Below are 24,934 nucleotides of genomic sequence, written 5' to 3'. Positions count from 1 at the left end.
ATTTAGATGGCAGTTAGACATTTCTGATTAAGTGCAGTCCATTGATGTATAAAATATGTAAATTTATTTACATATTTATTAAGCATTATGTTTTTATCATTGATCCACTGGGCTTGAGACTTTAAATAAATGCTTTGCTTAGTTTATCAGTGGAATTTTTCCTGAAGAAATAAATGAGAAGAACTAACTCTAACAGTCAGGGTTTCACAAAGGGATTGTTTAAAAGGTATAAAGAGGTATACAAGAATATCACAAGGATTTGTGGGATCCTGAGTCAGATTACAAGTGGACTTTTTAATCCCCACGTGATTAACAGACCCAGAAACAGGGAGAACTGCGTGGAGAAAGCTGTGGCTGGTTATTGAGGGAAGTGGTCAGTCCCAAGAGGGACAATAAATACCTCCACCTCACTGCCCTCCAGACCTAAGCTTCCCTGCTGGTGGCTGCCACTGGCCAAACCAAACTGCGTCATGACAGCAGACTGCAAACCAGCCTCCCGGGGCTCATAGCAGAATGGATAGGTAGACAGTGGACCTTGAAGGACCCAGGACAGAAGCCCCTAACCCAAATATTGTCATCTCAAGTAACCTCACAAAAGTGAATTCTGGGCTAAGTACCAGAACTAAGTAATTTTATATTATAAGATTGTATTTTACTTTAATAAGTAACAACCAATGTCATTTGATAATTCTGGAAAAATATTAAGCAATCAGTTTTACAAATGTATAGCTTTCTATTGAAAGTACCAAGAGCAGAAGTGCCTAATCTCCAAAATTTTTCTTCACATAGTCATTTGAATCCTTCCATATTTCAGAAACATCGTCATGTTTTTAAATACAGCAGAAACACTACCATTCTTTTGTTTTATAACTCTTGTCTACATCAAGTGTCATGCAATTAGACAGCCAGCAGGCAGACTAGAAAGACGAATAGATAATCTCAATTAGACACTATTGCCTGTGTTTAGCTTTCTTGGCAGTGATCAGTTATTTCTCTCTTCAATAAGTATTTATAGAGACAATGAGAATCTACTGTAATTATAAGATGAATTATACTTGTGAGCTACATGATAATTACTTTCCTTACTGAACTGTGAGGAAGAAAGAAAGATAACCATGTAATAACCATGCAGTTGAGAAGTCCATTAAATTACAACTATTTAAAAAGTGGGTCTCTTTTCTTAAAAGTCCTTGAACATTTTTGCTTTAGAATAACAGTCATTGCAAAACCATATTTTATAGTAAATGCTTTATTTACACACATTTTTACTTATTAATGGGGTTTTATCTGCTGGAATAAGTGAAACTAAATAAAGGCAGATATAGTCTCTAATTTAGTAAGTAATACACTTAAATCTTAGTGGTTATTTTGTTATTCAATATACATAGTTAATATTGCTTGCTAATAAAAGGATTCTTAGGCTATGAAGTATAGAAAAATCATTTGGTATCTTTTGCTTCAGAGATTTCCCCTCTGAGCTGGTGGTGCATGTCTATATTCCCAGCAGTTGGGAGGCTGAGGCAGAAGGATTGTGAGCTCAAGTCCAGTGTGAGTTTAAGGCAAGCTTATGCTATATAGCAAGACCCTAACTCAGAAAATAAAAATAAAAGAAAGAAAAAAATTCCCTTCTACTTCTTCATATCTATTAACTGCCGCATTCAAAAAGCCAATTTCACTATAAGATAAAAATATTCATGAAGAAGAAATGAAAGGAACTAGAAGGAGATAAAGCACAAAAGAGAAAAGACAATACCTTGAATGAGAATCATAATTTCAGTGATTTACAGTTAGATGTAAAATTGATGTAATAACCCTTATCCTAAAAATGTTCCTCTTTGATTACTCTTTAGTATATTTTAAATTTTTGAACCTTTTCCATATTCCATGCTCAAAAATACATGGATTTTGTCTGATCCATAAAACTTATATTTTTCTGTAAGCTAAATAGTTAAGGTTGGGCAGGACTTTTGTCTTTAGAGTTAAACCAAACAAGTTCTTTATGGAAACTGACTATGTAATTACAAAAAGACACATTTTTCTTCTTAAATTACCTTATCATACCCTTTACTCTGTTTAAAATTTGGTGATTTTGAGTGACACAATTCATGAGCTATAAAATGAAATAGTTCTGGAAGTCCTTATTGGTCAGAGTTCTGTCTACCAAGGACATGTGGTTATTGGTCAAAAAATCTATAAACTTTGAAAGGTAAAACATTATGTTAAGATTTTCAGGTGATATTTCTAAAACCAGTGGAAACCATGTTGAGAAATCGATTGCTTCTCACTATGACTAGAAAAGTAGACTTCAGGTCAGTTTGCATTACTAGAATGACCAAGTGGTTTCTCACAGAGTCAGATGTCCTTGGTCCAGAGGAGAACTTGTAGAACTTGATCAAGTACACAGGACCTTATTTGAAAGTACAGTCATCCATTGGAGTCCATGGGGAATTGGTTTTAAGGCTTCCTTCATGTACCAAGATCAATAGGCATGTTAGCTCTTATATGAAGTGCTATACACAATTAGTGCACCTCCCTTGTGTGCTTTAAATCATCTCTAGATTACCTGCAATACCTAATACAATGTCAGTGCTGTGCAAGTAGCTGTTTAGGGAATAATGACAAGATTAAAACTCTGTATATACTCAGTACAGATGCAATTTTTTCTTAATATTTTTTGATCAGCAGTTGGCTGAATCAAGAAATGTGGAACTCACAGATATGAGGGCTGACTCTATGTTCCTGCACCCGTAGCTCCTTGTAACAACAGGGCAGAACCTCACACATTACTGAGCAAACACAGTTCAGCCACGTCAGTCCTGAAATGAAACTTTTCTTAAGGGGTGATTAGTTGTCTCAAAAAATAGTTCTTTACACAGAAAGGATTCTCCCAGAAGACAGCTATTCTCAACTTTACCATGCTCTTGTTTATCATTTAGACATGGAAATGATGCTTCCTGATATCCCCATCCCTTGCTGGCAGCTTCAAGGTATCCATCGTCCTTGGACTGTTCAGCAGCATAACTTGTGAAATATCCATGTCTGACTTCTCCAGGAGCAGTCTTTGGGGGATTTTCCTTAGATTTCTTCAGTATTATTATAGGTGTTGAGTAGGCTGCTGCCACTGGCAAGTAAAATGGAGCTCCTCCTCTTAATATGAGACTTATCCCCATATAACAGCCTTACTAGAAGCATTTTAGTTAAGCTTATTATAAAACCAGATGTAAATGTATGAACTAAGCTCTTAACATCATGTAGGAAAAGGTCATTTCACAGGGGTTCATTGAAGTGATCTTTATTCCTAAATTCTGAGACTGGGTTTTCGCTTCATGTTCTTGTAAAATTGGAAGTATTATTTGGTTACATTTGTGAAAAGAAGCAAACAGAAAAAGAAATGGGACTATCTGCTTCATTATTGCATTCAATATTTTTAAGTAATTGCTTCAGGTTGCCCAATTTAGTTTGGTTTTAAGATGATCCTTCTTTTATGTTGTCATTCAAGCTCTGAATAAGTTGAAGCTTAAGAACTAATTTTGTCAGAGTTAAAGTTGACCCTGCCAAACTTGTCATTAAATATCATGTCAGAGAGGGAACCGTCCAGTTAAAACTGCCAATTAAGCCACATTTCTCCTGATTTGTTACCTAAAATGTACTTGATTTTGGTTTGCTCAGAGTGACTTTTTACCATGGGCACATATGGTAACAGATTCTTAAAGGCTCTAAGATATTTCATCTAGTGTGGACTTTTCCATTAGGAGAATTAAAATGATATGGTCTTTGAAGGTCTCTAAGTTTAGTGAAAAGAGGAAAATACTCAAATGAACCACTTGACTCAAGGAGGTGTAGACAGCATCCAACATTTGACAGACTCTGTAGCTGGGAGTGTCCACAGTTGAGCAGGCTCCACTCCTTGTTCACAATTATGGGCATTGCTCTGACTGTCTTGTTTAGTGCATTTTCTTCAATTCTAAGTTAAACTAGTAACAATAAAGCAACCACAAATCTACAAATGCATTTGGCTCCTACTTTAATTCATCTCTTAAAACAGTTGTTGGAAAATTGTCATTGTAAATTTCTAGAGAAATTTTTATTGTGTTGTTACCAGAGTGCTATGTAAGTTCTGAAATGCTGTATGATATACGTGTGTAAATTAAAACACTCTGTTTAAATTAAATATCTACTACTCAAGTTTAAAGTAGTTGTACACATTTTACCTGACAGAACCTATTGGAGAAACATTCTACTGGTCATGTCCTTCATTTATTTAAGTATATATTGTTTACCTCTGTATAAAATGTGATATTCAAATGAGTAAAATTATAAAATGTGTATTATAACCAAGAATAAAGTACATGTGTATTTTACTACCCGGAACTACTTGGGGTTATTTATAATTAAGACATGCATCCAAACATTTGTATTTCTCTCATCAGAAGTCAACATCAGATAATTTTTAAAGGGTATAATTCAAATTTTCAATGTCAGCCTAAAATAAAATACATTTAGTTTCAGTGTTGATTTTATTAAAGTTGACTTTGTTAGCACTAATTTCCTATGCAGCCTTTTGCCTCCTCATTGTTGCTTTGAAGATAGGATAAAAGGAGTGGAATTTGTTATTATATGTGCCATGGTAAATGTTACTCTTGAATGAACCAAACTCACCCATATTTTATGCAACAAACCAGGAACACACACTTCTAATTTATACAGTGGCACTCCAAAAGGAGCCTGCATTGACTATTTCTTGTGGAACCAATGACAGCCTGATTTCCTGTGTTCCATGTTCCAATGCAGACCTGCTGTGCCAGCTGTGTAGACCTGGACATATTCCTTGCGTTCTTGTTCATGATCTTCTCTTTTATAAAATAAACTTAATTCCTACTTGATAGGATGGGTAGGAATTAAATACCTAATGAATGAAAGTGCTAAGTAAGTATTAGTATCAACAGCCAAAATATGGAAAATATAAAATATTATTATTTTGAGAAAAGCAGGTTAAATAGAAATTAATTTTTTGAACTTGTGTAGTTAATTCCTAATTTTTTTCTGAAAAAGTGAACAGAATATAAGAGAATATAGTAGTTAGCTGGTTATATGTAAAAACCTTATTGGCTTGAATAAGTTTTTCAAGCCACTCCTAAAACTTAGTGGCTTGAAACAACATTCGTTTTTTCCTTTTGCATATTCCTCCACAGCTTAGCAAGTTATAATGGGCTTATCTCAGTGGTTCTTTGGGCTCAGCTAGTCTTGTCTGAGTTTGCTCAGGTATCTCACATTGGCTGTGGTTGGCTGCCATGGCCTGGCCTTTGCTAGGCAGCATGTCGCTCTTCCAGGTGATCTCTCTTCTTCCAGGAGTTCTCCTAGCTTGCTCTCAAGGCAGGGATCCAAAGGCAGCAGCAGAATCATGTAGGCCTCTTGAGATTCCTGGCTCAGAACTAGCAGACCATCAGCTTCTCTGTATTCTGTTGACTAAAGCAAGTGCCAAACCTCGCCTAGATTCAAGGGATGGGACTATAGAGCTCACCTTTCAGTGAGAGAATATTGAGAGTCACATTGCAAAACATGAGGGTATATGAAGGAGTGGAACATGGAGACATTTTTATAACAAATGTAACACAAATGAGATAAAATTTTCTTATTTTTAAATTAGCAGCTAAACTCTACTTTAGAATAGAAAATTTGGATTGCTTTATCAATTTTACCTCATTTTTCTGATTCTCCTCTGACCTGAAGAATAATGCTTAGTTATGTTTACATAGTAGGATTTGGAGACTATGTCAAAAATATTTTCAGATTTTAATGATAGAACCACTTTTGGTATGAAAAGGAAATATTATGGAAAATGAAACTTTTCATTGTAATGAAAACAGAGAAATCCAGTGTGTCAAATAATTAAACTGATGAATGACTTTGGACTGTCATGTAATATCATATGCTTCTTAATTTTAGCTAAAGTTTAACTGAGGCTCCAATAAATGGAAAAGGCGGGTCACAGTTGAAATGTATTTTTAGGATCTCACTGTTAAAGATTTCTTGGCATTATGCCTGGTATTCAAAACTAATGCAAGAATGTTAAATACTGTTATTACAAATACAGCCCTCTCCCATCTTCATTCTAAAGCAGCTGTCAACGTGTCACCTCACTTCCTGGGAGCTCTTTCTTGGTTTACCTTGGGGAATTTCACTAAACATCAGTCTGCTGTACAATTCTTTCACTTACCATAATAACATGTGTAAAACTTCTACAACTTTTAGTAAGGACTTACTTGTTTAATTTGACAGCTGACTTGAAAAATGAAGTGAACAGATGTACTGGAATAATAACTATGATTTCAAAAATCAGAGCAATTTCTCTGTGGTCACTGAAAATTGGTACAGGAATAACCACGCCAACTTTTAATTATCTGTGGTAGCAGAAAGGGCAATGGCACTGCCAAGTCAGAGACCTAACGTTAGTCACTGCAGATTGTGTGCTATTCTCCTGATGCTTCACTGTGCTAGGTAATAACTAATTAGTGTGAAGTATGTTCAACCCTCTGTCATCACTCCACTTATTAGTAATTATAGGAAATATCAACTATCAAAAAAGAGAGGCACATACAGATAGGAGAATAATTATCACGACTACTTACTTTTAAAGTATTGTTTTTGATCATTATATAATATTTCACTATATTAATATGTAATGTTTTATTCATCAATTTACTTGGTGCAATTTTAAGGTCCCATATGTGTTTTTGGTGACTTTGGCTACATAATTTTGGTGTAACAATGAGAGTAGGAGCCAGGTTAGAGTTTGTTGAAGGATAAATTACTGGATATATGACAAGTAACAAAGCCATGCAGAAGATCTCTCAGGAATTCTCAGTGAAGGGGGCAAAGGCAGTAGGACAGTAGCTGGAGGTAGTGTAGGTTATAGAAGATGGAAATGGTAACTCACCTAAATCCAAAGCAAGATACTTTTTTTTTTTTCTTTTTGGACCTATTGGGGTTTTAAACGCAGGGCCTTGTTAGGCAAGCTGTCTACCACTTAAGCCACACTTGTAGCCCTCTTAGCTTTATTTTTCAAATAGGTAAGAGTCTTGGACATTTAGCATGGAGCTGGCCTCAGATGATGATCCTCCTACCTCCACCTCCCACATAGCTGGGATTATAGGCACATGTTACCATACCTGGCAAAGTAAGATCCTTGACAGGAAATGTTATTGAACCAAGATCTGAGCCAAAAGAAAAGTACAGACTAAGTTACTTATACAGAGAATTGCAAATGTCTTCTATTTCCAAAGGACTGTCACACTAAAGCCAGTAATAATATCATATTTGAAGTATTTCCATTAAAATCAAGAACAAGACAAAAAATATCACCATTATTACTTAACAATATTCTGGAATTTCTGGCCAATATAAGTTTTACTTCCAAAACATAATATAATGTAAATCTATCCATTTCTCTTCATCTGCCTCAATATCACCAAACCCTAATCATTTATTAATCACATCCTAAAATAGCTCCCTGTTTTCACTCTTGTTCTCTCATTCAGTCTCCAAGTTACAGCCAGCTGGATCTGTACAATACTGAATCATATGGCTGCTGTTTTTAAAATATTTTAGCTACTTCCCATTGAGATCCAAATCCCTAACATATTTGTTAAGGAGCCCAGCCATCTCTCTTCACCCCCATTTTGCTTCTGCTCCAACCCACCTATCTTATTTCAGCTCCTTGACCTCACCATGTTCTCTCTGCCTCGCATCTCTCCATTGTGCTCGCTAACTGAAATACTTTATTTACCCTCTGTGTCAGCTCACTTCTATTCACTTATGACCTCCCTCTCTCCTAGGATTCCTTGACTCTTTGATCACATTTATTGCTTCTGTCATAATTTCTCATTATACTTTTGATAACAGTGGTTCACGTTTCAGCGTTTGTCACAACTTAGAACTATAAATTTCCTAACGTAAGGTTTTTGCTTGTTTTGGTTTTCTGTTTCCCTCAGTAGAGTAGAAGCTCTATGACAGAAGGGACCACATTTGTCTGCGTTTTTATCTCCAACACCTGGCACATAAAATAACTCAAATAATTTACTCATTACCACAGGAGAATAGCATAAACAAGGTTAACTAGTGTTTCCTTTTAGCTCCTTAATTTTTATTTTCCAGTACCAGGGAATGAACCTAGGGCTTCATGCTTGTTAGGTAAGTGTTCTACCACCTGAACTAGGCTCTCAGCCTTTTTGTTTTTACTTTGTTTTTGATCAGGGTCTCGCTAACTTTGCCCAGGCTGGCCTTCAATTCACAATCTTCCTGCCTCAGACTCCTGAGTGTCTGGAGTTATAGGTATATGTTACCACACCTAGCTTCCCTAAAGTATTTAATATACATTCCTTGTCAACTCTGCTTTTCTGTGGATTCCTGTTAGGGAATTTGTGAGGTATAGTTACATATTCAGAGTAACATGTGAATACATGTGCTTACCATATTACATTAATTTTATATGTATGACCCTTGGAATTGTTTATAAAAGGACAAGACATAAAACATTAATATATTTAATAGTATACTAAAATATTCACAGAATAAAGCAGTTAACATATCTCCACTTTTATTATTTGTGAATTACATTGCCTTTTGGGAGGTACTATTTAGCTCCTTATTCTGTTAAAATAATAGTAATATAGTTCTTTTATTAATAACAGGTATGACAGTGTTTTTCAGATTTAGTGGGAGTGTTAAAAGTGATCTGTTGACTTCTATATTGTAATTTTTGTTGCAATTACAGTGGAATTTGGGGCTGTTAACAGTAGTGACCATTGCTGGTTTCATTAAGGAAATTTTTCCTTTAACTATTTTATGCAATTTAAGGGCAAAGAAATATGGAAATTTTGGGACACATAACAAGGAATACATAGAAAAGCCATGATTCTCATTTATATAATAATTATGGCAACTTGTCATTTCATAATTTTTGTTAATCAGTGCTGAGTTAAAGAAGTGATTTTACAGTTTGCCTATGTTGTGCTTTTATTGTGACTTCACCCCAACTGTGAGTCTTGGATTTCTGTTCTAGTTTTGGTCCCTCTTTCTCCATGTACAGCCTCCTCTGTGATCTGTGGGGCCCTCTCATCTCACTGCCATGCCCTCTTCCTTTCCCACTTGTTTTATTTTCATCCCATTCCTGCCTGATTTCCTGTTCTGGTTACTTTCTTTCATCTTTTATTTTTGGCAGCTGAAGAAGAGAATATAGATTGAAATATTATATATATGAATCCATGAGCAGGTGTCTAGAGTATTTTTGATTTCAAAAACAAGGAAAAGATCTATTATGCGGTTCCCCCCACACCCACCCACACACTGCCACCATCCTTGAGTGTTTCTGAATGAGACTGAGTTTTAAATGAAATATAAGGGAAAGCAACCTTACATGCCTGCAATCTCAGCTACTGGAGAGGCAGTGGCAGGAGGGTGGTGTTGGGAGGCCCCATGTAGGAAACAGTTAAAGCAGAAGAGTGGAGGTGAGGCTCAAGTAGTAGAGCACAGTACTTGCTTCACAGCATTATGCCCTGAGTTCAATCCCTAGAAAGGCCAAAAAGCAAGGTTTTACAATTTTTTAATGGAATTGATTTACAAATTAATCTAGCTCTTGTTTTGCTTAATACAATTGTCAAATATTCACAGTCGTTTACTGCTTTTAGTAAATCTTAGTTCGCAAATATGTTAATAACCAAATCTCTTTGAGCTTTCCAGAAGGCAGGAAAATAATTAATGCAAGGTCACCAAGTATCAGTTAACAGTTCAGCATCACCAAATATTAGTTAACAGGTGCATTATTTTTATTTACAGGCCACTAGCTCATGAAATTCTTTCACAAGTAGTGTAAAAGAAGTTCACTGCATAGGAGCTACTGAGCAAGTGTGTACCACCAGACTGAATAGCACAATCCCTAGCATACGGCAGAGGCATTTGTGCAGCTGCTGTCCCAAGAGGATCCTGTGTGGTGAATGCGTGAGAAGTTGCCATCTGGGCTTGTGACCCATTGCTCCTTAGTCTACTATCTTCAAGAAACTATCTTTGGTTTTTACTTTTCCTTGTTAATCCTCACAATCCCCTCTAAGCCACATAACTAACTCCCCATCAATGGTCTGTTTTAACAGCAGTGGAGGACAAATAGACAAGGCACAGAAAATGATTAACATTTGCTTTGTCCTTTCTACATTTTTCTTTCCTGCTCCTCATTTTCTGTTGATAATCATCCCAACTGATCAAAAATAAAGATGAAATTATACAGCCTTGATGCTTTGGGAAAACGTTTTGTGGAATGTTATTTTAAATACCTGTACTTGTCTAGTCCTGGGGAGTGTGGCAATGCAGATGGCTCTAGCTAGCTATATTCCAGAGGCTCACTGATAGTGATCTTGCCTCCCACTTGAGGTTTACTTGTGCGCATAGACGAATCATGGAGTTGATATATTCGTAAAAGTCATGGGGCTAGGGTGCACAGTGGCACCCAGTAAACAGACTGAACCAAGTTATTTTAAGTTAATGGGAACCAAGGTGGCCAACTACACTGACTCTCATTCTTTATTCAGATTTTGACAGATGGTGCACCAGGTTCTTCTCATTCATGCTAATACTAGACAATTCTAAGGTCTGTATTTTAAGCCAAAATCTATTCCCTGTTTTGATCAATCTGTACAGATCAGTTCTGTAACTGACAACATTTTGGAGAGTTTAAAACAGCTGATGCATTCTCTTGAACAATCCCATGTTAACCTCTCAGGTTGTAGTCAGTATCTCATTGTGCTTCCTGTGTCACAGTTTATTGATTCCTTCTATTTCTCATGGCCTTCATCTTGTGATGCTATCATTCATCATTGTACTGATATGTAATGTTCAGAAGTGGATAGAATTATTCTATTGTGCTTTGAGCAGTGAATAATCTAGGCAGTGTATTAGAGTACATTAGTGAACAGAACTAAGTCCTTATCCAGTTCTAGCTCCAGTTAATTGCATGGCTGCTTCAAAGTCTTCATCTGTAAAAGTAGAGGTGAGGCTGTGTTACCTCCAGAATCACAAATGTTTCAAGCTGGAATGAATTTTAAATATGTAGGGTTCATACTGCTGTCAGGCAGTTGTTTTCTTGAGTCAGAATGTATTTATATTTATATGTAATAACTTCTATTGTGGAATTTTTAGCCCAGTATTCCTAATTGTGAACTTTGAAGTCTTGATTCTTGCATATATTACAATAGTCATTTTCTTCAGGTATGTAATTGTCATGGATTCTGGTTCCTTGACTAACTAATATCAATATTTGTAACTAATATAAATATTGAATAAGAAAAGGGCTGGAGCTCAGCACTGGGGCATACAATGGACTACTCTTTCTAGATAACAACCAAACATAAGTGAACATAAAATGAGTATTTTTATTTAACAATATACTTACCTCACTGAAATTTAATCCTCATCTATTTACACTCCATTGTGAGATATTTTACTGAATTGAAGTCACAGGACATTTTTTTTGTTTTTTAACATGGTTTTCCCTCTTGACATTCTTCATGAACAGTTTACAAACAATTTGTTTAATAAATCTAGAATTCTTCCAAGTATCGATAACAAAAATCATCATTCTTATATATTTTTTAAATGAAGAGAGATTATTGTATGTGAGCCTTTCCTCATTCAGGATTCTTGGGGATTCATTTCAGTGACAGTCTCCATGAGCCCTTAGTTATCTGTTCTTAATCTGCTCTCTCCTATCCTAATGTCTGTCTTGGTCTCAAGGGTTGTTAGCTAGAGTCAGTTAATTAAAAAGCTTTCAATTATTTTTAAAGCTATTTGATTTCAATAGAACCCAATATGATACTGAATTCCTCCCTGAACTGGGTTTTAAAACACATTTGTTTGTTCAGTCACCCACTTATTTGATCATTTTTGGATCTACTGTATACCAGATCCTTGTGCACCAGTAGGGTAACAGAGATGAAAGTGACAAAACCTGCTTTCAAATAGGTGTGTGCCAATGTTTCATGGTGGTTTGCATAGGATGCTGTATGAAGAAGAGAAGGGAAGATAATTGCCTGAGACAGGGAAGAAGCGAGTTTGGATAAAGATTCATTAGTGAGTCCTGAAGTATGGGTAAGAGTTCTCAGAGGAAGGAGGAAGCAAATGAAACAGTTCATTTCAAAGAACAGAGAGGGAACTTCTTGCATGGAGTATGTTGTATGTCATAATGAAAAATTGTGACCACCAGAGGGAAAATAAAGGACTTTTTAGAAATTGGTAGAAGCAGAGCTTTAGGCAAAATATCCAAGAGGGAGAATTGCCAAGACATAACATCAAGAGGAGCCCTCCGAGAATTCCATTGTCAACAAATTTAGCTCACTGGCCTCTGATAAAAGTAGAACCTGACCTTCAAGCAAGCAGTGTGGCTCAACCTTGATGTTTCTGGGAGAATACTCTCACTAGAGGAGCCATCTGAAGTCTCTGAACAAAAGATTAGAAGCTGACCTTCCTTTGAATGCCTCTGGCTGGTAGACGTAGGACTTTCTTTAAGCTTTCTGTGTGGCATGTCCCAGGAATTTCTGAATCTCCCTGTTTTATTCATTCTTGCAATTTATAGAAATTAAATGTTTTAGTTTAAGAGGGGAAATATATTGGGCCTCAGTCTAAATTTATTCTGCTAGTTAATGTCCTAAGGCAAACAGTTCTCATTTTTCCATTTTTATACTTGAGTATATAACATTTCTACTGTATTTACCTTCCTATACCCTTTCTTATATCCTCCCCCTCCGGCTGGTACCAACCCCTGCCCCTAGATAGGACCTGTCTTACCTTCCTGACCTCCATTTTTTGAGAAAAAAGACATTTTGTTTATTTAATATATCTATACAGAGCATTTCCTTATGTAATTTCCATGTATAGGTGTATTATATCCCAAATTGGTTCATCCCCTCTATTTTTCTCCTTTCTACAATAAGTCTTATGGTGATTTCAAGAATTTTCTTAAAATGACAATAAAATAGTGACAATGCATTACAAATAGGAATTCTAAAATATTTAAAATTTTAATATTGGGTAAAATTTTCAAAGTTTATATGGACAAATACTTGAACATAGTCAAAAAATCTTGAGAAAGGACAATAAAAAGTGTTAGTTTACCAGACACCATAATGTCTACACCTATACCAAAATAAATTCCAGATGGATGAAAGATTTATGCAAAAATCAAAATAAATATTTTGCATATGTAATAGATACAGACAAGGATATATCTAGCAAAGATTTGTAATGCAAAGACTATAAATTAAAAATAGATTTATTGTACATATAAAATCAAATAGTTCAATTGTTGAAGTACCATAATCAAAATCACCTAGAAAATGATAGTTCTGACAAAATTATAGTAGGGAACCAATTAATATTTGTACTTTTTAGAGTTTTAAAAAACTGATGAAAAGACAAATAACTCAGTTTTAAAATGGAAAAATGTATGCATAAGCAATTCACGAAGTAGCAAATCCACAATGTTAGCATACATATAAAAGCCTCAGATTACTAATAGTCAGTGATATGTAATTTAAAGCAATTATGAGATGTGACTTCACACCATCACCCTGGCACCTGTTGCTGGATGTGACTTGAGGGCAGAGGCATTCCCATACATGCTGGTGGTTTGTGCTGAGCTACAGTCCCTGTTGGAAAGCTGTTCTGCAGTGTCTATTCAAAGATGAAAAATGCATATCCTTTTACCTGCCAATTCTCTTCTTGAGAATCTCATCTCATGGGGCTTCTTCTTAAAGTATTGTGAAACTTTAATACAACTCCTAACACAAATTCAATTAAATTCAAATATTACTAAGTTCCTGGAACAGTGGTTCTCTGGAGTTGGCCAAAAATGTCTGACATAAATATTAACTCTTAGGTATACAAAAACAGCCATGTCGAGTGCTCACTGGTATGGAATGGGATTGGTGTTTGTTGCAGTATGGCTCATAGTGGCAGAAAACTGGGAACAGAGTGAATGTTCTTATCAGGAAATACTTGAAGAAATTATGATATATTTGCATTATGGAACTATTTAAAATAATAAATTAGGATTTTACTGAGTAATCTAAATTGATTTATAGAAGGTAATGCTAAGGGAAAAAATTAAAAATGCAGATTATATTTATTAATATATATAATTACCAATCACTTAAAAGGGCATGATTTATGATTTATGATTATATAGTTTAGAGAAAAGATTAAAGGTGTATATACAAAGTTGATGGAAATCTAATGTCCAGAGAGAAAAACCTGACACCCACACAAATAAAGGACAGAAGGGTATGCTTTACGATTACATTTCAAAACATGTACATATTATGCACATTAATACTTATAAATATTTTTAAATGTTTTATACTTACTTTATAAAATTTTTACTTACAAATTTTATTTTTGTAAAACATGTACAAACATATCCTTTGTGTTCAAGAACATGTATATTACATGTATTCTTGTTCATGCATAAATATTTCATAAGAAAACATTTAAAGTCTGTACTAACGTATATGTTTTATGTGTTTAAAGTCAACTGACATGTATGGTTTAGGTAATTTTTTTCCATGCTGGGGATCAAACCCAAAGCCTTGCACCTGGTAGACAAGTGACCTACCACTGAATTAAATCTCCAGACCTAGGTAAGTTTTTAATTAAACAATGGCACAAAAGGATATGTTAGCACATGTCTATAATTCCAGCAATTGGGGAGGCAGACATGGAGGGTCTTGAGTTCCAGATCGGCTGGGGACCAAGTTAGCAGACCCTGTGTCAAGGTGCTGGTGGCTCATACCTGTAATTCTAGCTACTTAGGAGGCAGAGATCAGGAGGATTATGGTTCAAAGCCAGGCTAGTCAAACAGTTCTTGAGACCCTATCTTGAAAATACCATCACAAAATGGGCTGGTGGAGTGGCTCAAGGTGAAGGCCCTGAGTTCAAGCCCTAGTGTAGCAGGGAGGAGGATCAGAAGAAAGCAGAGTAGGCCTGAGTCCTGATAAAGCAGCAGGGAGCAGAGATGGCATAGCAGAGAGATAAAACCTGAGAAATCTGAACATGAGGAAGGTCACGCAGCACCAGGGAGGGGAAAGTCGCTTAGCACTAGGGTAAAGTAGCCAATAAAATTAAATATAACCATATATGGATTAGACCTTGCTTTTTGCTTCTGTAACCTGCTTGCAAGGGTATATAAGGTGAGACCCCTTTGTTCACAGGACTCACCCTTTGGACACGAGTCTGCTGAGTCTGTGCTGGCACAATAAAATGTGGCTTCCTGCTAATTTACCTCAGTGTCTTGTAGCTCAGCTAGCAACATCCTACAACGCTAGTACCGCAAAAAAAAAAAATCAAAGAAGGCCACAAAAGTCTTGGGAAATAGATCAAGTGGTAGAGCATTTGCCTAGCATATGCAAGGTTCAGTTCAATCTTCAGTACTGAAAAAGAAAATGACTAAAAAAGCCAACAGGATATCCACCTTTCCTTTTAAAGATATTTTAACTTATGGGCTTAACAATTTTGTTGGTTTAATTGCTAATTTGTGTTTCCCCTGAAATTTAAAAATTTTTTGTCATAATGATTATATTTATGACTAGAACAACATAAAATTTACAAAGTTTTCCACTTGTCCAGTCAGTGCCTATTGATTTCCTTCTTAGAACTGGCATATTTAATATGTTTTCATTTATCCCAAACCTGCTACTGTCTGACTTCAATGTACTATGCTATTTTTCTCAGTTTTTGTCTTCATAATATTAATATGCTTCTCTGTCACATAATTTGTTTTTAAAACCAACTTAAATTTGTATTCAAGACAAAATACCTCATTGCAAAATATAAAGGACTTGTTACAGTCACATTGCTACCCTGTATTTTCTCCCTTCTAATTTTGGTTAGAAGTATAATTTCAACATGTCACAGAATTTACAATATTTACATTTTGCTCTTTTACCACAATCACTGATTTTTTTTTTCTTTTTAGTCCTACAGTTAAACGGTATCTACATTCATTTTCAGTCTTTTGCTACAGTTTCTATAATTCAGTTTTTCTCTTGAGTGGCTGATTTTGTCTTCTGGTACTTAACTGCTCAAAAAGTTCATGAAAAATATATATACAGAATATATTGAGCTCCCCCCACCCAAAAAAATGACTTTTACTTTACACTTTCATAACAGTTGGGTTTACAGTTCTTGGTATACTGTTTGTTTCCTTGGGAACATTTTAGCAATTAGTCTATTGTCATTGAGTATTGAATGTTGCCGTGCCTGAAACTTTTTGTCATAGGACAGTGAAAATTTGCTTCACCTTAAAGAAAGAATAAACAAATGTAATAGTCAAGTATATAATTTAAAGTCTGCATTTAAGTGCTGTTAGCATTTGGGGGAAAATATTTTCCTAGGTTTGTTTTAAGTAAGTACAAAAGGTTCCCCCAGCTACTTATAGTTAAGTTCAAAACATAAATTATGCCTCAAAATATTTCTTTTAGGGGAGGAATTATTTCCATGGGCATTATAAGCCTGAAAAATGACTTCCTTGTTATTGAAAATGTGATAATACAAGGTTAAAAGTTGCATTCAACCTAAGTTTTGTAGTATGGAGTTGTTATAGAATCTTTACCTATGATTCAATGACTTTCAGTGGATGTTGGTTCTGTTTGGTGGTTAACTTACAAAGAATATGGTGCAAATACTGTGTACACATGTATGTAAATGGAAAAATGATACCTGTTGAAACTGTTCCAGGAATGGGGGAGTGGGAGTAAAGGAGAATGGCAGAGGGGGTGCGTTCAAATATTATACACACACACACACACACACACACACCACACACACACATAAAATAACAGCAAAAACTAAGAACTTTTGTAAATGCCACAATGTTTTCCCACCCAGCACAACAACGAAAGAAAAAAGAAAGAGAAGAAAGCTCTTATGAGTAAGTTGAAAATGACTGATGCCAAACATGGAGGCAATGTAATCATCTTTTACTTATTTCTGCCATCCAGAAATCAATGACCCAAGGGCGAATTCAGCTCTACTAGAACACAGACAAAGGGTGAAAGAAGATTCAGAATTTTTCATTTAGATTGTTGGAGAGCAGCTTAATCAGAAAAATTAGGATCACTTGAAAATGAATATTGGGAGTAGAAATTAGAGACATGACTAAAGAATGACTGAATATAAATGGAAACAGCCAGGATCCTAGAACTTAACTTTCCTTCACCACTGCTGAACATTTTCAAAAATTCTTTAAACTTTTATTTCTTGGTCCACAAAATTGTAGAAATTCCCTTCTTTCAAAACTTCACTCAAAAAATCTCTCCTGCGACTCTTTGAAAGTTTGGATCATTTAAAATGCATATTATTAATTTTACTGAGTTAATAGCTATTATGGTCTAGTAGTGAGCATAACATTTATCAGGGGATACCTTAAAATGCATATTATCATAAAATACATATTTAAGGATTTTCCACCTACATAAATTGAATTTAATAGATTATAACAACTCCAGTGGGTCCATTAAGGTCTTTGGAAAACACAGTTCAGGGCCTTGTTAAAACATACATTCTCTTTCTGTCATATTTTAAGTAGAGGGTTTGCTCTAGTTACCCAGAATGTGTTTGTCTTGCTTATGTAGGCAAAATAAAAATAGAAAAATTTTTTTTTCAGCAAGGCAGTCTACTGAATCAGGGAGAAAATACATTTTTCAGTTAATTACATTGTTTTTTAGTTTTAAGAAGCACACATAGAAAAGTGTCAATTAAAAATAATAGCTGCCAGTAAAAGCATTTAATGACTTACAGATCACCCTGCATTAAAAATCTTCCTTTTATGTGTCAGAAAAGTGAAGGAGTGCATGCTTTTTAAGCTGAGGCTATTATTGTTAATTATCAATGGATGTACTTTAATGAGAAGCATTAAATATAAATTGTATCCAGAGTTTCTTCTAACATCATCTGCAGACCACCTACATCAGAATCTCCTGGATACTAAAAATGCCTGTTTCTGAGCCTCATTCCAGATCTGCTGGATCAGAAGTCTCCACACATGCCTCAGGAGTGTATGTGGTAACGAATGCTCTCAGAGATCCTTGTACACGTTTGAGAGCAGTGATTATATATGAATAACCACTGTTTATACATGCAGAGATATGTGTGTGTAATATGTATATGTGTAATACCTAGAGTCCTATCTAGAATGAGCACTGCTATACACTTTGACTTTGAAGTGTATGCTACAACTCCTTAAACTCCCCAAGGAGCCAGTCCTAGTCCCTACTACCATCTTAGAATTTTATGGGGAGTCACCCAGCTCTGTGGCTCTAACACTGAGCCACAGAGTTCTAATTATGAAGTGTCAGCTGGGAAATGTTTTAAGTACAGATTTGAATGCAATTGTCCTCTAGAAATTCTCTCCTCTTCTAAAACTTTTGCTTTTTTCTTAAAACCCATTTTTGGTGGGTCAGAACCAAAAAAGCACCTCCCCAGAGTTGTCCACCCAAAGTCCTATAGGTATTCGGTGATTACAGTTGACTTATCTATAACACACCATTAGCTATGCCAACATAAAATACAAGAAAGCAAAAATCCTGTCATGTTCTTTCATTCCATAGTCTTCCTAAAAAATGGAATTATATTACCTATAACTTTATCTCTAAATTTGTTTTCCTTATGTTCTCTTATTTTAGAAGTGCAAACAGTAGCCCCTGGAATCAGTGAAAATTGCACTTATCTGTGCCCTATACGCAAGAGTACACTGCAGCAGAATTCTCAATTTGCTACTGAGAAACATGAGTTCTGGTTGACAGAAATTTAAAGGGAATCTCACAGTAGAGGTTTAAAGTCCTTTAAAGAACTTACTGGTTTCTGGTTTCACAAACAGCACAGTGTTTATAACATCTAGGCTCACCCAGAGGTCCTTATGTGCTTGCAAGTGGTTTTCCAAAAGTTAAAGACATAAGCAGCACCAATTGCATCTCTGCTCTTCTATTCACTGGCTCCTAAGACTTGAATGTAACAGTGCTTCCCAACTGTGCTTAACGGCATTGAGGGGCTGGTTCTTGATTGTTGGTAAGGATTCCCAGCTGTGCTTACTCGGGAGCCCTCTGACATTCTCCATCTCTTCCAGAGAACCCCTACTGGAATAGAGTTGTTAATACCATAAAAGTACCTTATAAAATCTACTCAAGTCGTGCATTTTCTCAACCCCAGGTTGCAGTAAATGGAAAATGTGAGAAGTTTGAAATTAAGTGTGAACATCTAGTTCTGACATGGGAAGAATAAACTGGGTACATAAAAAAGACAATCATTTGGATCCTTAAAGCTTTAAGTTGAATAACCTGAAGCTCATATAGGCTCTGGGAAAGTCTCCACAATGGTTTGGTTTGGGCCCTGCTCTAAGAAACAGATGTTTAAGTCTTATGAAGGTTTTAAAATTAAGTTAAAAGTTATTTAACTGTGCAAAAGTGTAACATTATTTCCAAGTTCCTTCTCTGGTAAGCGCATGCTCACTTAACTGCAGCATTATTTATGATTTATTATACCAAGGGGAAAATTTACATATTATTTCATCTACTTCTCATGTTGGCTAGACTTGAGTTAAAATTCAGTAGTGAATCATTGTACCACCACTATTTGAGTAAGATAGACCAGAAGATGATGATTGATTAAAGTAGAATCTTAAGTTTGAATTATCTGGAAAGGATCTTTTGGTCTTTATTATAAATTGGCCTTTGTGATTTGGCCTTTCCCTATTAGTTAATGCCCCAATGAGAAAGTTTAAAAAAAAAATCCTAGCTACTAATAAATGCCAAATTGGATTATATGGGGGGTTGACACATTGCTTATGCAAACCCTACTAGTGCCTCTTAAACCTTTTCATGAATCCAGCAAAAAAAAGTTTACTGAGTACTGTGCTGGAAAGGAAAATAAAAAAGAAATTTAAAACATCCAGGTGTGAAGAGACTCATAATAGTGTTGGAGACCAACTACCTTCCCTTTGTCTCTCAGTAGTCTCGAATTGTCTTACCAATTCAGCCATCTCATCTCAGGAGGAAGGTTCCCCACCTACATCCCAACCTGAGCTCTCTTGCCAGCAGTTTGATCCATTTTGCCCAGCTACCTATTAGACACATCCTTCTGAATGTCCTATTTATTCCTTTAGTTTGGCACTGTATGTCCAAAACAAAACCCTTTCTCTTTCCTCTCATGTCTGCTTCTTCTCCTGCATTTGTTCTATTCTACTTGCACTGGTAACATTGTCTCCTCCTAAGCTTTGACCAGGCCTGATACTTGTTATTTTTGTTAATTCTTCATTCTCTCTCGTCTCCTTCTCTTGCATCTCATTTCTCGTAACTGCCTTTATTTTTATTCCCATGTCATGTTTATGCCCTGATTTCTGACCTTCCTTTGCCTAAATTGTAGGAATCACCTCCTAATTGAATTACCTGCCTCTAATCTGTTTCTTCACTAATTTTTTCTGACAGGCCTAGCTTCATTAATCTCCAAAAAGTACAATGCCAGGATTCTGCCCATAAAGAGTCAGTGCCTCTCCAATGTTACAAGAAAAGTTAAGACACCCCAAGCTTGCCCTTCATGGCCTTGCACAGTCTAATTCTGCCTCCCTTCTTTTTGAGAATCCCATGTGTACCCAAGCCCAGGAACTTGGTGGTCTTGACATATGTCTTTATTTTTACTTTTCTCTTGTTATGGAATAGACCCTCCCTTTTCTTTATATCTAGATCTTGCCTAAAGCCTAGGAATGTGTTCAGTAATTAGCTACGGAATTTGATACAGACTGAAGTTTAAGAGCCAATTCCTAGAACTGCCTGCGTTCAGACCCTGGCTCTGCCTTTTCTTAACTCTTGTCAAAATACTTCACCTTTATCTACTTTTGTTTCCTCATCTATAAATAGTATAAAATGGTAGGACCTAACCCATACTATGGTGATGAGATAAATGAACTAAAGCTCTTAGAATAGTGTCTCAATGCTAGACATCATTTGAGAATGAACAATTTTTGCCTTCATTTCTAGGCCCCTACCTTATCTATCAAATGCTTACATAGGTGTCAAAAAGTTTAACAATGAATATGTATAAGTAACATATCTCTAAATTTGTGACTATGTGAAATACACTGCATTTTTCTTAATATTAAATACAGGACTTATACTTAGAAATAATGAAAAAGTTATTATGGATAATTTCAGCCAAACACAAAATTATAGTCTAGCATAATGAACTCCTATTTACACATCATCTGACTTCAATTCACAGCCAACCCTGTCTCAGAAAGACCCATTATGTATTATTTTCAGGCAGTCCCTGATAGTATAAGCTTCATCTAGAAATGCTTAGGCATGTGATAAGAGCTTCTCTTATCACATTATCATTTCATTGTCATTCTTTAAAGTTTTCAAAAATAAATTTTCTTATTAGTGTAAATTGACTGTAATATTTCCAAACCAAACATTCAGATAATATACTTTGATCAAATTCGCCCTTCTGTCACTCTTAATAATTTATTAATATCATTAGTCATTCAGTGTTCATATTTCTAAAAGCATCAGAAAACATAGTTTTTAACATTTTGCTTTAGTCAAGATCTAAATAAGGTCCGCACATTCCATTTGTTTGCTTTGCTTTAAATGTCTTTTAATTTGTCTCTCCCTCATCTTCCATTTTGTTGTTTGTTTTCAATACATTATTTGTTAAAGAATCAGGGTTGTTTTTTCTACAGCATTTTCTACAGTCTGGATTTGCTGGTTGCATTTCTGTGGTATAATTTAATATATCTCTATCTTCTCCCTTTAACGGTGATTAGATGAGATATAGGCATGATGTTTTTGGCAAGATTGTTTCATAAGTTGTGTGGTATTCTTTTACCAGGATCCACATAACATCTGGAAATATCTCTTTTAGGGATAGCAGCCAATGATCATCAATACCTAGACCCATTATTTCATTTAGGGTAGCAAAATGGTGATATTTTAATTTTATCATTCCCTCTACTCTTATTGGCTGCAATATTTCTATAAGGAAGGACTTTTCCCCATCTCTTCTCCAATTACCCAGTGTATGAATCACAAAGGAAGGTCTTAATAAATATTTCTATGCACTTATATACTATTTTTTAAATGAGTTGGTTTCCTTGCATCTTCATATGGTTTCTAGTTATGTTTTATTTTGCTTGCTTGTTTTTTTTTTCTTTAGTATTATGACCCTGTTTTAATCCATTGCAGTTGCCCTATTGATTCTCAGATTGTCCAGTTTTGGTCAGTAAGAATGAACCTCCTCTAGGTAACCTCTGAGTCATTTCAACATAAGCCATACATTTTTTTTTTTAAATGATTGGGGTTTCTTTTTCTTCTTCTTTTTTTTGGTGGTACTAGGGCTTGAACTCAGGGCCTTATGCTTGCTAGGCAGGCACTCTGCTACTTCAGTCCTGGCCTCAGCCCTAGTTTTCTTTCTTTTTTACTAATCAGATAATTGAAAGACATGGTTCAAAAATAAGCAGCAAGATTATTGTAAAATGAAATGGATGGACTAAATATACAATTTAGTTTTCCATCTATGAGATTTCACGATAAAAATCATTGTTTACTTTGTATTTTAGATGTGTTTGTTGAATGTATTCATCCTTATATAAGGCAACTGGAAATAGCAATAGTTACTGGAATAAAGATACTTTTTTAATGCTTTCAAGGGTTTTTTGGTGTTTTTTTGTTTTTTGTTTTTTTTTTTTTTTGCTTTGCCAGTACAGTATAAAGGTGGGAAAAGTTCAGAAACTATTTTCTTCAATATAGCTGAATGATACCAGACAATATTAGACAGTGTGATGCTGTACACTTTAGTCTTATGTGAGCCATACATCTTGACAGCTTCCATTTACCTGTTAGGATGATGTATTTCAGGCTCCTACACATTGTTTAAGTTCTAACCACACTTTACAAGCTGACCTGGCTTGTGTCCACAATACAAAAGACCTCATCACAGCTGCCTTTATGACTTTCCTTATGTGTGAACCCTGTGGATCTCAAGGTTGTGGGCTCCTTTGGAAATTCTTAAGCATTGGTCTTCCCCAAACAACAACACTGAGACTTTATCCACAGTGCTTGGCAGAAACCCTTCCATAAAGTGTCATGTGTTCAGGTGTTTGACCATTTAACGGTCAGTGTGTTAACTGGGCTGATAATTATGTAAACCTTTCCAGAATTCAGTGGAAATAATCTTGCTTATTATTGGGTTTATGACTCTAAGATAGTTTCAGATGTTTTCTGGTATCATGTAAGTGGTTAAATTTCTTCAGTTAAGGTTCAATGAGCAGAATTAAATTAAACCAGAACTTGATAATAATAAAAATAACCAAGAAAAAAAACTTTAAAATGATATATTAAGAAATAATTTAAAATTTACAATAAGTTGTGAAAACAAAAACAGCAAATAAATAGTGCTGTACTATGCAGAGTATAGATGAAGTGTTCGTATTTTTTTCTATATGATTGAGAATAAACTTGAAGTATGGCTCTCTAGTGTGTGTTTTGTACGACTCGTGATGTTCTCTAATATAACCATAGTTCAGTTTTCGGCTTAATGAATTTTCATTAATTGTGTGTTTCAATTTTGGCCAAAATAAATAATTTATTGGCAATTATAAATACATTTCACAGCAGCAGTTCACAATAGTGCCAAGAGATAGATGATACTATAGCTCAAGTTTATGGATAAAGAAACTGTAGCTCAGAAAAGTCATGGTCCTACTAAGAAAATTCTTTGGTCTTAACATCTTATTAGTTGTAATTAAATGAGAATTCTTAGAAAAGCTATTGGAAGATTTACTTCCCAAAACAAGCAAAGGGGGAAAAAAATTCCTCTAATCCATCTTCCTTTGTTAAGCAAGGGACAAATTACAAACCACTGAGAACAGCAAGGTCATTGGACCGCATTGCCTACTATGATTGTGGAGAATTTCCTTCTGGTTGTCATTCTCACTGGATTCCCAAGCAGCAGCTGTGATAAACTGAACTGCCTCTCCCAGATGAGTATAAAATTTCATTTCCTTTCCTCATCAGCAAAATGAAATGAATGGGAAGTTTTGGAAAGGGCCTGAAATATTATTGCAGACATTGCTATAATGTGGAAATTGTCACACTATTACACAGATGATTTGGCACTTTTGAGAATTCATCCTAGATGTGGCACCAGTACCAAGTAAGCCTGAAACTGTTATTTAAAATGCTATTATTTTATCCAGAATTCTTCATGATATTTTATTCAGGAGACATTTGTGGGACATCTACTGCATGCCTCTTCCTGTGTACCTCTGAGAAGAGGTACACCATCTTAATAATTTTGAGGAATGAGCGTGTATCAGCTCATCTGCCATACTACTTAGGTCTTGATCCATCTACCTCCCCAGATATCACCTTAGGTCTGGCTTCCCCAAAGAAGCATCCTCTTTTATATCTCACTACCCAGGACTTATTGCTATGTTGCTCCCCTCCTTAAAATCTCTTCCTCCCTCCCTCTTCATCCAATCTGAAAATGACTTGCCTCTTATTATTTGCTGTTCACAATGTGACAACCACAATGTAGGAGGGGTACGCTATGGCATAGCGTTTAGCTAACATGTTACACGAGAGCCATTTCTATGGATGCATACACTTACTGTCATATCTTAGTCTCTGAAGAAGTCATGGAATTGCTTCTGTGAATATCTCTTTCATGCCTATACCACAAAGTCATTTTTTAAGAAGCCTAAAAACTCCAAGACTACATTAATACCTGTGAATGACCATTGCCTAACAGTAGCTTTCCCCCAAAAGTCTTACTTTCTAAGAGTTTTAAATTCTAGACTGCTCACATCAATGTCAGTCAGTGTGGCAATTAGCCAAGTTAACTG

General features: G+C 35.4%; 1 protein-coding gene across 4 annotated transcripts in view; it reads left to right on the top strand.

Annotated features, from left to right (window-relative positions):
- The window catches only part of Col19a1 (collagen type XIX alpha 1 chain), a 336,038-nt gene that overhangs the window by 98,304 nt on the left and 212,800 nt on the right, over positions 1-24,934 (top strand). The gene's annotated exons all lie outside the window — the stretch shown is intronic.

Source organism: Castor canadensis, chromosome 1 (genome assembly GCF_047511655.1).
Source record: "Castor canadensis chromosome 1, mCasCan1.hap1v2, whole genome shotgun sequence".
Lineage (NCBI taxonomy): Eukaryota > Metazoa > Chordata > Mammalia > Rodentia > Castoridae > Castor > Castor canadensis.
The sequence above is the reverse complement of the archived record's forward strand: the minus strand, read 5'-3'. Positions and strand labels throughout refer to the sequence as shown.